At 30.0% G+C, this 12046-nt stretch overlaps 1 long non-coding RNA gene across 1 annotated transcript; it reads right to left on the bottom strand.

Annotated features, from left to right (window-relative positions):
• Positions 1–2001: 2001 nt before the first annotated feature.
• Positions 2002–9088, bottom strand: LOC136795098 (uncharacterized). The gene is made up of 3 exons (XR_010842643.1): positions 8984–9088; positions 7220–7252; positions 2002–2130 (listed from the first exon to the last, which is right to left on the bottom strand). It is a non-coding gene; the product is annotated as an uncharacterized lncRNA (long non-coding RNA).
• Positions 9089–12046: the final 2958 nt, after the last annotated feature.

Genomic DNA, 12046 nt, shown 5'->3' with positions numbered 1-12046 from the left:
CGTAAATTCCTACCCTCTACATACTTCCTCATTATCCGTTCTTATCTCTCCGACAGATTATTTCAAATAAATCACAACAGCGCTTCATCTCTATTCCGTCAGTCTGCTGGTGTACCTCAGGGTAGTACCAAGGATACTATACTACCTATCCTTTATACAGTTTTCACAGCTGACATCCCAACCCATCCTAACACTATCCTCACCATGTATGCCGATGACACATGTCTATTGTCAATGGACAATGATCCTTACATTGTATCCCAAACCCTCCAATCCGACATTATCACCCTTGAAGAATGGTGCCAAAACTGGAGGATTAAAATTAATTCCAATAAATCCCACCAAATCACATTTACCCTTCGTCGTAAACCCATGACTTCTTGCCCTACAGTATCCTTTAATAATACCCCATTTATTCCTGTCGAACAGATCCGTTACTTAGGACTACTTCTGGACAAACGACTGACCAGGAATCCTCATACAAGACTAAAAAGACAAGAAACTGCTCGTCGATTCCTATAACACCAACTAACTATTACAATATTTACTAGACAAACGGTCTATATTGCCGTAATGGATTGGAGACTGATCTACAGGCCTATCTGGACATACGGAGTTGATCTTTGGGGCTCCACTAAACCATCAAATTCATCCCGAATCCTATCCTTACAGTCCAAAATCCTTAATGCTCCTTACTTTGTCACAAATCAAGTCATCCATCAGGACCTCAATGTTCTATATGTTGCCGATTTGGCCAGAACCAGATACCAACCCTTCCATGATAAACTTCCCAACCACCCAAATTCACTTGTTTCTAACCTGGCTTCTCCTTCATTACCTAATAATCCTCCTAGGCGTCTGAAAAGAAGATGACCTCGAAATCTTCTCCTCTAGAAATGTTATTGGAGTACTATCAATGGGTAGATTCTCCACATGTTTGTATCATGTCACTATGTCACCTACAGCAAATTTACTTGTTGTATATATTTTTATACAGTTGTAAATAACAATAAATAAATTATTAAAAAAAAAATTATTACTCGTTTCTTAATGATGTATACACTCAGGAGAATGTACATATTTATTTAGTTTAAAAAAAAATGCGTTTTATAATTGTAGATGTCACCTTGGAATATATAAATGATCATTTTTATTTTTATTTATGTAATTGTAATTAGTCATTTTATTTTGGTCATTATTTTTTCTATGTACTGCTATATAACTGAGGCGCTGACATGGGATACATCATCGAGTCACGACCAATCTGGCAGTTCCTTTGGTTGAGTGAGCTTTTAGTGAGCCAGTCCTTTGATTATGTTCTGTCTTAGTTCAGCGAGGTTTATTTATTTTTTTATTTCAGTCTATTAGTTTTGTTCAGTTGTTAATTTATTAATTAGCTGATTACTTCAACAATACCAAAATCTAAGTGGTAGTGTCATTTTTCTGGGATTGATAGTTTAAGTGCAAAATGCAAAACGTGTAGGCGTTTGAGCAGTGAGAACATCAGGAATTACGTCCAATCTCAAGGCCCATGCTTCCAAACTTCATCCCAAATTAGCTCATAGTCCCACTAATACATCTCCATATTATTTTCTTCGCTCACCTACTAAATTTGGTCGCTTACCGCTCAACTGAAACTGGCTCCGCGCATTACGAAGGTTAAGAAACCGGTATTTTGGTTCAAAAGCAGTGGCCTAGCACGTTGGCTCCCATGATGACAGCTGCTGAACAGAGATCAACAAGATGTAGTGGCACTTCTACTTGGAGCAACAAAGCAGTTCAAAGGTGAAATATACTCATCCATATGCATGGTTATAGGAGTTGCTTATATTATCGAAAATAAACCTTCGTCTAAGGTTGGCATCAAACTCAGAGAAGCAGATAGGCAAAGGTTAATGGTTAAAAGTACACATTTATATTAAAAATACATATTATCGGTATTAGCTGTAAGTACATTGCTAGATTCTGGGTGGAAGAAATTGTATTGCAGAGATACTGATGCCCTTGACAAAACCATCCATGAGCTAAAGGAGATGTTGAATTTCTTTCTATCACCAAGAAGTGCACAGAGCGCAAACTTCGACCTTAGTGAAGGGAGTGGCTCATCTTTCTTCAATCAGCATGCCAAAACTGTGGAAGAAACATGGAAAACGAGCAGTTCTATAGGTATGAAAATATTTTTATTTTTAATGAGGTGTAGATAGTTGACCGTAGATTAATGATTGGAGAAGTTTGTCGGGGGGGTGCGGTCAGCAAAGAACAACATAAATAAACAAAACCATATTTATTTATTTTATGCCGACGTTTCGACCTGAATTTCAGGTCTTCATCAGGGCTATAGAACAAAAGAGATAACAACAACATTTAGAGAAACATACAATTGAAAAGGAAAGGAAAAGGAATTATTGTCAATATTTTGATTTTTATTTTGTTCTAATAATATATCCTCCCCTCCTTCTTTAAATCTTTTAGGTGAAGTTCCTTTTCAATTGTATGTTTCTCTAAATGTTGTTATCTCTTTTGTTCTATAGCCCTGATTAAGACCTGAAATTCAGGTCGAAACCTTGGCATAAAATAAATAAATATGGTTTTGTTTATTTATGTTGTTCTTTGCTGACCGCACCCCCCACAAACTTCTCCAATTATTTTTATTTTTTTTCATTTTGGAAGTTATTACATTTATTTTATATGGACGTGATATTATAATTTGAAGTTGGTATCATATCAATAATTTGTAATTTACTAATTTACATAATTAGTATAAATACATTATGTTACTACATACATCGATAAATTAGTCATTGTTTAAATCTTTAGGAACGTCTGATCTTCCTGATGAGCCATGTATTAAGGTCACCAACAGAAGCTGACAGCACCAAGTGCCCTCTTTTGTTCTGATACAACTCCAGATTATATCCAGAACTTGTCGAATCAGCAAAAAGGTACCAAACTGGACTGAGCACTTCTGTATCATAAGGAATATTTTCTTCTAAAGCAAGAAATATTATATATTCCTCCGGAAATCATCTGAAGGGAGATAAATTGAATAAATTATTGCTCCTCCTTTCGATAGAAGAGGAATTCTTTTTTTAAATCAACAGACATTAATTTGAAGGGAGATTTTATTTCAGGTTTTCATATTTGTTATTTATTTTATTTATATCTGTATTATATTTTTTTAATGTTTTGACATAATTCTTTGTAAATATATGTATATATTTCATTTGTTGCTATATTGTTTATTTCAATTAAGTTTTTGTTTTATATTACCCTTCTATTGCATTCAATTATTTAGTTAAGTACTTATATCTGTATAATTATGTAATTCTATTTGTATTATAAATAGGTTATCGGTTAGTTTAATGCTTCTTTGAATAAAATTGTGTGCCTTACTGATTATCTGAATTGTGCAGATTTCAGTTTTTTTTGTTACTTATATTAACATTCTATTATTTAGTATTTTTATTATAAATTATATTTAATTAATTGTTATTGTAAATAAATTAATGTTTTATATTATAATTATTTCAATTATAATTATTTCAATTATATTTGTATAATAAATTATTCCTCTGTTATTCCAACCCTTCTGTAAATAAAATTGTGTGCCTTATAGATTATTTGAATTTTGGATAAAAAGTTTAACAATCAACACTTCCAACATCCTTTTTTGTTCTTTCTGAATGTAATTTCTCATTTTCTAATATATATTTGTATCCTAAAAATAGAAGTTTATCATTAACTGCTCTGCTATTATTCCTTTAAGATAATTTTATTCTACGTTGTGCTCTAGGTTGCTTATAGTACAATACCCAGGGAGAAAAAAAGGCAGTTATTTCACCCCAATTTTTTATTACTCTAATGAAAATATGTATAATTACGAGACTAAATTGATGAGTCTGCCAAGTATAAGTAGGGGGATAACAAATGGCTATGTTAATATATTTTGAAATAATCTTTTTATTATCTGATACATTGAAAATCTACTTCACTATTTCATTATCATCCAATCAATATTTAACCCAGTAGATGTGTAGCCTTGAGCATTTTGCTCATATTGGGAGATGAATGTCTATATTTTCCTAGTATTTCATATGTTTTGTTTATACTTTTGTTTACCTTCTGTTAACCATTTGATGTTGTTATTTCTGCTTGTTTATGTCACTCCCTCTTTTACCTTCCCACCTATACTCAATTTAGTTTTGCTCTGGCCTCCTCACAGCAGTAAGACTGACCATTTCTCTCGCCAGTACACTCTTAACGTGACATCTTTTTTTTCTAATTTGAGCATTTTGCTCACTGGGACACCTCCTGCTTTTCTTATTTTAAATCATGAACCATGGCAAGATGACCTTAGATCTTTTACAAAATCTGGATTCTTCAACCCCCGATAGAAGAGCTACAATTAACAATTTCAATTTCAAATTGTAAAGTTTTTTGTCAACATCAAATCCAAATAAATAAACAAACAGTATAAATCATCTACCATGATATAAATGCCCACGGGACACCTCTTAGAGACAAAAAAAGTAGGACACTCCTGTCGTGTTAACATATAAAGATTTCATTTCACACTTTTTATATTTCAATTATTTGAAAATAGGTTAATAAAATTTACTTTATAATTATTAAAACATTTACTTGAATTTATCATCAGTTATTAAAATAACTTGGTCTATGTTTTTAATATATGGATGTTTGTTCTTCATAATTTTCTCATATAATTATGTTACAATTCTTTTGGTTTTCCTTTAATAATTATAGTTTATTAGTAACAAATAATCTCTATCTAAATATTACTTATTAATCATATAAAAAATAAATAAATTTACCTGTATCCAAACCCATTGGATTAAAGTATCCAATTTGAAGTTTTTATATAAGACTGAAACTGTTTGTTTTGCATGATTTCATTAATCCTTTACTATTGTGTACATATTTCCCTCTACCATGCCTATTTAACTTATAAATTGTGATAAGTTTTTATTGATATCTGATTAGTTTTGCTCAACATATTTTGTATTCTAAAGTTTGCCATATTTTCTATATTTTTTGTTGTGTATATTGCTTCTAATTTTGTTTTCTAGTTTTATTGTTGTTTAGACTTTCTAAAATTTTATTTTATTAAAATCAAAATTATGATTACTAAGAAAACTTTTCTTAGCTAGAGCCCTACAATTTATTATTGTATGAGTCTGAACCCATACATGTGATAAGATAATATGAAATTGTTAATAATCCTTGTTCTCCAAATCTGATAATGTTCATCCACATGATTATTTGTGGGATTGAGAAAAGTTTTAAAAAATCTGTTCTTTCATTCATATACTTAATTAATCAATAAGCAGTTCCTTATTGGTGTGATTCTGTTTTATTGTTTTTAGGTAAGCCATCCACATGCTTAAAACATCTAATGGTAGCCGTAATTAGTAAGTTGTAACAGTTTTAATTTATTATAATTCGGCTTTTGCTTATTATTTTGATAATTTTCAAATAATCTGGTCTACCAGACCAATCCTCTAGGATTGGTCAAATTATTTTTATACTTCAGTTTCAATCTGCATAATGAGTCTCACCATTGTTCATTTTTTAAATTCAAATTTTGTTACTTCAAGTACTTAGTTTGAATTTGATATTATATTCCAAAAAAGAATTATTAATGTAAAAGTCTTTTAAGGCTAAAGCCTTTAAAGATCATTTGAAAAAGCGTTAGCTCCTCTAAAGATAAAGGAAGAAAAGGGTTCCATAAATTTTCATATGACTTTTGAATTTCAAAATAAAGAACAATATCCAACACTTTATTGGCATTATTATTGTTAAAAAACATAAAATTAGTAGTCAACTATAAAAGAGACATGGGATGGATAGGCACACATTACACAGACATTAATAAAATAGATTTCTGAAATAGCTATTAACAATACAGCATAGAAAAAATAAATAGGACATAAGCAAACAATAACTAATAGCAAACAGGCAAGAAGAGAACATAAATCAGTACATGGTAAACAATGCAAATAGTAATTAACAATTTAGAAAAAATTGTAGTAATAGATATAGTGACTCTTGTTAATTGTAAATATGTTTTTGGTTACAGTTTTTAGAAAAGCAAATGCTTTAGCCTTAAAATACTTTAACATTAAAAATTCCTTTTTTTGAAATATAATGTAAGTAGTAACAAGTAACAAAATTTGAATTTAAAAAATGAACAATGGTGAGACTCAATATCCAAACTAAGAGAGATGAGTTTCTAAAAGTAAGAGAGATGAAATTCTAATTGTTAAATAATTAATAACAAAAAGAAAGGAAAGGAAAAGAAAAAAGTTCCTGGCTGAGGCAGTTTTCAAACTCAGAACCTCAACCTTATCAAACAATCTGTCCCAGACTTTGTTGAATTCTATGATATATTATTAACTTATTAATAATCTATTTCTGAGAACTAGCAGAGAAGAGTTTTACAGTGAAAAAACTCAACTTTTTTGCTTTACTACTAATTATAAGTAAAATTATATCGATAATACACATTATAATAATAAATGTGTGATAAAATCTTTATATATACTACCAGATCGGCCTGGTGGATCTTACATGATTATTGTAATAGTTTAATACATATATATATTTTTTGCAATCAATAATGCACAAGAGGGGGTTGTAGTCTTATTCAGAAGACACCCCTAACTATTTAAAATAAAGATAAATTATCAAAGAAATAAAAATAATAATAGTTATGCAATTAAAGAATAAACAGAAAAAAAAGTTAATCAACACAAACAAAAGATATTTATAGAATTAATGATATAAATAATTGACTTATAATTAAAACATCATTTGAGAAAAAGAAAGAGATAAGACAAAAAAACTAAATAATAGTAACAATAGATAAATATAGAGCTTATAGCTGAATTTTTTTGCAGCAGCCTGGGCTTCAGCCATTAGGAAGAGGTTGAATTTCCAATGTTGTAAGTTACTGCACTTTTAACTGCTAGTAACTAAGAATGGAATTTTATAAACCGTTTTTTGATGATCTCAACTATTGGTTCCATTTGTAGTTCATGATGTAATTGGCTATTTTTTATAAACCAAGATGCATCTATGTCAAAAACTGAAATCATTTTTTTAATTAAAATTAATATGAACCTCCAATTTATTAAATGAAAATTAAATAACAAAATTACTGTAAAATAATGATTTATCAAATAAAAAAAATGTTTATTACCAACTTAAAGGATCAAGCTGGATTTTCTCCAATCTAAAACATTTAAAAAAAGAATTGCTTAACATTATTAATTTTATTGTATATCTAATGATAAAAAATGATAATTTTTTGTCACTGCTCAACAACTTCAATTGCCAAATTTATTTGAATATTACAATTTGAGAGCCTGATCAACAATTTTGGTTCACATAAATATATTTTTTGATGGTATTTTAGCACATCCAGTACTAGGGTGTTAGTTCATTGTGGACACAGAAGCTAGAATTGGAGGAATGTCACAGATCCAAGAGAGGAGGAAAAGAGTTCCTTACTAAATCTGAAAAGAAATATTGGCAATTGTTAAGACTCTGGAACATTTTCACAAATACCTGTTCAACCGTTCCATCTCCAGACGGATCATGCTTCATTAACACAGCTTTTTGAACTTTAAGACCTCTGAAGGGCAGGTGCCTTGGTGGGTTGAATATAGGAAAGGTCCATTACATAGCAATGCTGATGCTCTTTCAAGAATACCATAGAATGGACTGCAGTAGAGCCATAGGGAAAGAGTGGGTGCAATGCAAGAAGACTGTTATGCAGCCTGCGGTGAAATGGACCTCTTTGGAAGTTAGGGAATACCAGCTGAAGGACAAGGATATTTGAGCAATTCTGAGGTTAAAGGAATGAAGTTACTGGCTTGGAAAAAATCTAAAATGGAAAAGACATTTTAGAGAATAGAAGTGTTACTGATACTGTGTTAATAGTGTTACTAGTGTTAATTCAGTTACTCTGAAGTGTTACTGGGCATATATGGATTTTCTGGTCGTAGAAAAAGATATATTGAAACTGATCTGGGAGAGTACACACCTAAGGGTACTGGTCAATGAACACTGGATTGACTGGGATGAGCAAATACTGCTGCTTTACATTGCTGCAGTTCATGAAACGACTTGCCAAACACCTGCTAGCGTTTTGTTTGGGAAAGAAATACGTCTACCCCGCAATCTACTTTCAGAAATTCAGAAGAACAGTCGGATATCAATGACTACACCCAAGAGCTGCACTACAGTCTTATAACTATCTATTCTCAGGTACGAGATAAGATCAGTGTGGAAAGCGACCGAATGAAGAAATACTATGCCCCGAAAGTGGCATTCATTCGAGGAGAATGACAGAAGGTCTGTCTCTACAATCCTGTCAGAAAGAAAGACCTCCTAAGCTTCAGAATGACTGGGAAAGTACCTTTAGTGACCAAGTACTTACTCCATAGTGACCAAGATCAATGACCTTGTCTATCGGATACAACGGAACCTAAGAGCGAAGATGAAACTTTTTCATCTTAATCGACTTCTAATACAGTGTGTGAAGAAGGGTCTACTATTCGAGACGAACATTTTTAAAAAGGGAGTGGAACAACAAGGTTATCTCATCAGCCGACGATCGATAGTAAATTAAATTATCGATTAATCTATAAGAGAGATCTGATTGGTTTTGATCAAAAACTATGTCTTTTAGTGTGGAAACTGACCACCAGTTAACAGTTACGATTGTTATTACTTAGTTTGCAAATACAAAAAATTTTACTGTCCACTTTTGTTGTTTCTTGGCCCAGATACCACTTCACAATATCCTTAAATTCATTTTTGCTACTCTTATCAATAACGAACATCATTATTCTTAAAATATTATTTCAATTAATATGAGAAACAAAAAAGTTACACTTAGTACATACATACCATATAAAACAAAAAATTATTTAGAAAATATGCATATAAATATATTCACCTCCCAAAGAAAAGTTTCTAAGAAGATATTTATATATAGCAAAGAGGTCAAGTTGTGACAAGATTTTACATGACAAGTTTTTGTGTCTTATTTCCTTATATCTAAAAATAAAAAATAATCAAAAACAAATATAATGTATAATTTTAAAAAAACAAGTAAATAATACTTCAAATTTATGAGAATAAATTTTTTTTTTCTTGATCTATAGTCACTTAATTGATGCTGATTAAAATAAACAGAAAATTACTGTAAAATCTATACTAGCACTGAACTAGTGGAGGGTTAGTTTAAGAAATCATAAATTACCAATTAAAAAAGTGGCTTAAGTGATTAACATTCCCGCAAATGCTACTAAAACCACGATACCAGTAAGTGGTCAAACAAGTTAAGTATACCATGCTAATTTTTATTATATTAAATTAGATAAATATTTACAATGAATTGTGATATGTGGGAATATGAAAATGACATTATTAAAAAAATAATAAACATATAAAGTGTCCCTTTACACGTTTTCGATAGTGTAGAAAATAAAAATGCTGCGAACTTTCAAAAACGTGCTCTCTATTTATTTTTAATTTTAGGTTATCTAATATATTTGGGTTTCTTTTTTACGTTGTTGGTGGTATATAAAATGAAAATTTCATCGATTTTTAACATAGCAACACACGTTATTATTTTAACTATTAGATAATATATTAGGATCCATTAATAAGTTTTCGATGGGTTATTAATTTAAAAAGCCATGAGTTATAAGAATTCTCAATTTAATTGAGTGGAGTTGTTTTCAAATACTACACATTTAAAAACTTTAATAAGCCTTTGGATCAAAGAAATGAGAAAAGGTAAAATTAATTGAAACCCATGTTTATGCTCTTAAAATCGAAGGAATTTTCATGTTTTTAATACTCCTAATACATAAAAGGGGCCCAAATATGTTAAGGTGCCTGTACACGTTTGCCAAACAATGGCGAGTTCCCGCATGCGCAAGTGTGTGGATGGGTTATTTGGCTTGGCTGGTGATGGCCTGAGTTTTTGGCCGACCGCTTGAGTGTCCGTTTTTAGACACAAATCAAAGGGCGCTTCTGTGACATTCACACGTTTGTGTTCAGTAACAAGTTAGCATTGTTTTAGAACTTCCAACAGATAAATATTTGTGCTAACTGTGTTTTAATTAATAAAATAATTCCCTAACCTTCGAATTCAGTTAATTCTAGTTTAAAATGATATATTTTAAAATTCTATCGATTTGGTGAAAATACATTGTTCCAAAACTTGTTAATTAACTTTAGCAGATCATTTTTTTTATTTAAGGTAATTAAACTAGAAACTAGTTAATCTGATAAAAATTCTAGAACGAAAGTTTAATTTATAGGATATACAATACTTTTTACTAGGAATTTTGATCATCAACAAAAACTTTGCAGATATTTACGTTTTCATTTAGTCTATCTATTATTTTTTTCTTTTTTTATAATGAAAATCGAATATCATTGCTGACATAACTCCACTGAGCATACTTGTAGACACCGATATTGGTTGCTTTCTTGGTTTACCATGCATTTGTACAAGTCTTGGATTTACGACAAGTAGAAAACGTGTAGATCCTGTATTAGATATCGAAAAAGTTCAAACAAATCAATACGCTAGCACTCGGTCTTAAAATCTATAACATTTTCAATGCAAACTTCCGAATACGCTTAAAGCGATCCTTATATTTCTTCTACCCTAAAGTATTTTAAAGGTGTAAGATTTGAAAACGAATTCAATTAATTGAATTAAAAAATATTATAATTCATGGCATTTTAAATTAATAACTCTTCAAAAACTTATAAATAGAATCCTAATATGTTAAAAATCTAAAATATATGTATCTTATTTATATGAAATATATGTATTTAATTCAGTTACTTTAACCATTACTGGCTATAATTAATTTATCATATACGTTTTATATATTTTTTATATCATGTCAGCTATCCTAATCACTTACAATTTTAATTTAGATTTTTAATCCTCGTTGTTTTTTATTTTTCATTATATTATTTACTTATCTTCAATAGTAATAATTGAAACCAGTTCCAGAATTTTACACCCAAAAAAAAATATAGGATCTCTCTGAATTTTAAAAATAACCTAGACGAGCAAATTGGCTTAGGAACTAAGAAGATAAGAAGTAATGAGCAATTTTACATTATCTTGACGAGAATGGGTCTAAGAAATGTTGTCAGCTTACAAGACAGGTGAGAGAATTTTTGAATCACTTTAAATATTATTTCCATAGGTATAAATTTAATCCAAAGTATCGGAATCGTTTTTTGAAGATTGTACATCCAAAGAAGATGGTGGCACTAATATTACCAAATAGAAATGGAAATTATTCAAAAGACGCTTGAAAAGAATAGGAAAAAAATTAATGTGAGGAACTTTGTTTGTTATAATGTATCGTTATTGCGGGAAAACCACAAACAAATTTTAAGAAAGATAGTTGTAAATAATTTTCTCATCTTTATTTTAATATTTATTAAGTTCTCTAGCTTAAAGAACTTAACATTGCAAATAAGTCAAAAATTCCCCCAAAAGTATGATTTTTAGATTATTTCTGATATTTGCTGTAAAATAATTTACTGGAAAATTTCAGGTCCGTTTTCAGGACAAAATGTGGGTGTATGTATATGTTAATAACATATAAATGAAAATGTGTATGTTACAAATAGCAAAATGTTTTTATGTATAATGATAAATATATTAAAACATTGTTTTGTATATTAACAGAACATTATAAGTTTAATATTTCAGATTAATTAATTATGGTTTGTGAGAATAATAAATAATTTTATTTAAAGTTAAAGAAATTACTAGTGGTAATGTTTTTATATAGATGTTTTATGAAGATGAAGATTAAATTGAAGTTGGGTCAGCTTCTTTGTCACCTCCCTTTGTGCCCCGGTTTGAACAATATATAGCGGCTCTAAAGACAGCGATCTAAATTACTCTTAAGCGGAACTAGCCGAGGTGATACGAGATGTACCGAAGATGATTGACTAAACAATAAGAACTTTT

Source organism: Halyomorpha halys, unplaced genomic scaffold (assembly GCF_000696795.3).
Source record: "Halyomorpha halys isolate HHAL.00 unplaced genomic scaffold, Hhal_1.1 Scaffold176.1, whole genome shotgun sequence".
In the NCBI taxonomy this organism is placed as follows: Eukaryota; Metazoa; Arthropoda; class Insecta; order Hemiptera; family Pentatomidae; genus Halyomorpha; species Halyomorpha halys.
This window is presented reverse-complemented; position numbering and strand designations above follow the sequence as displayed.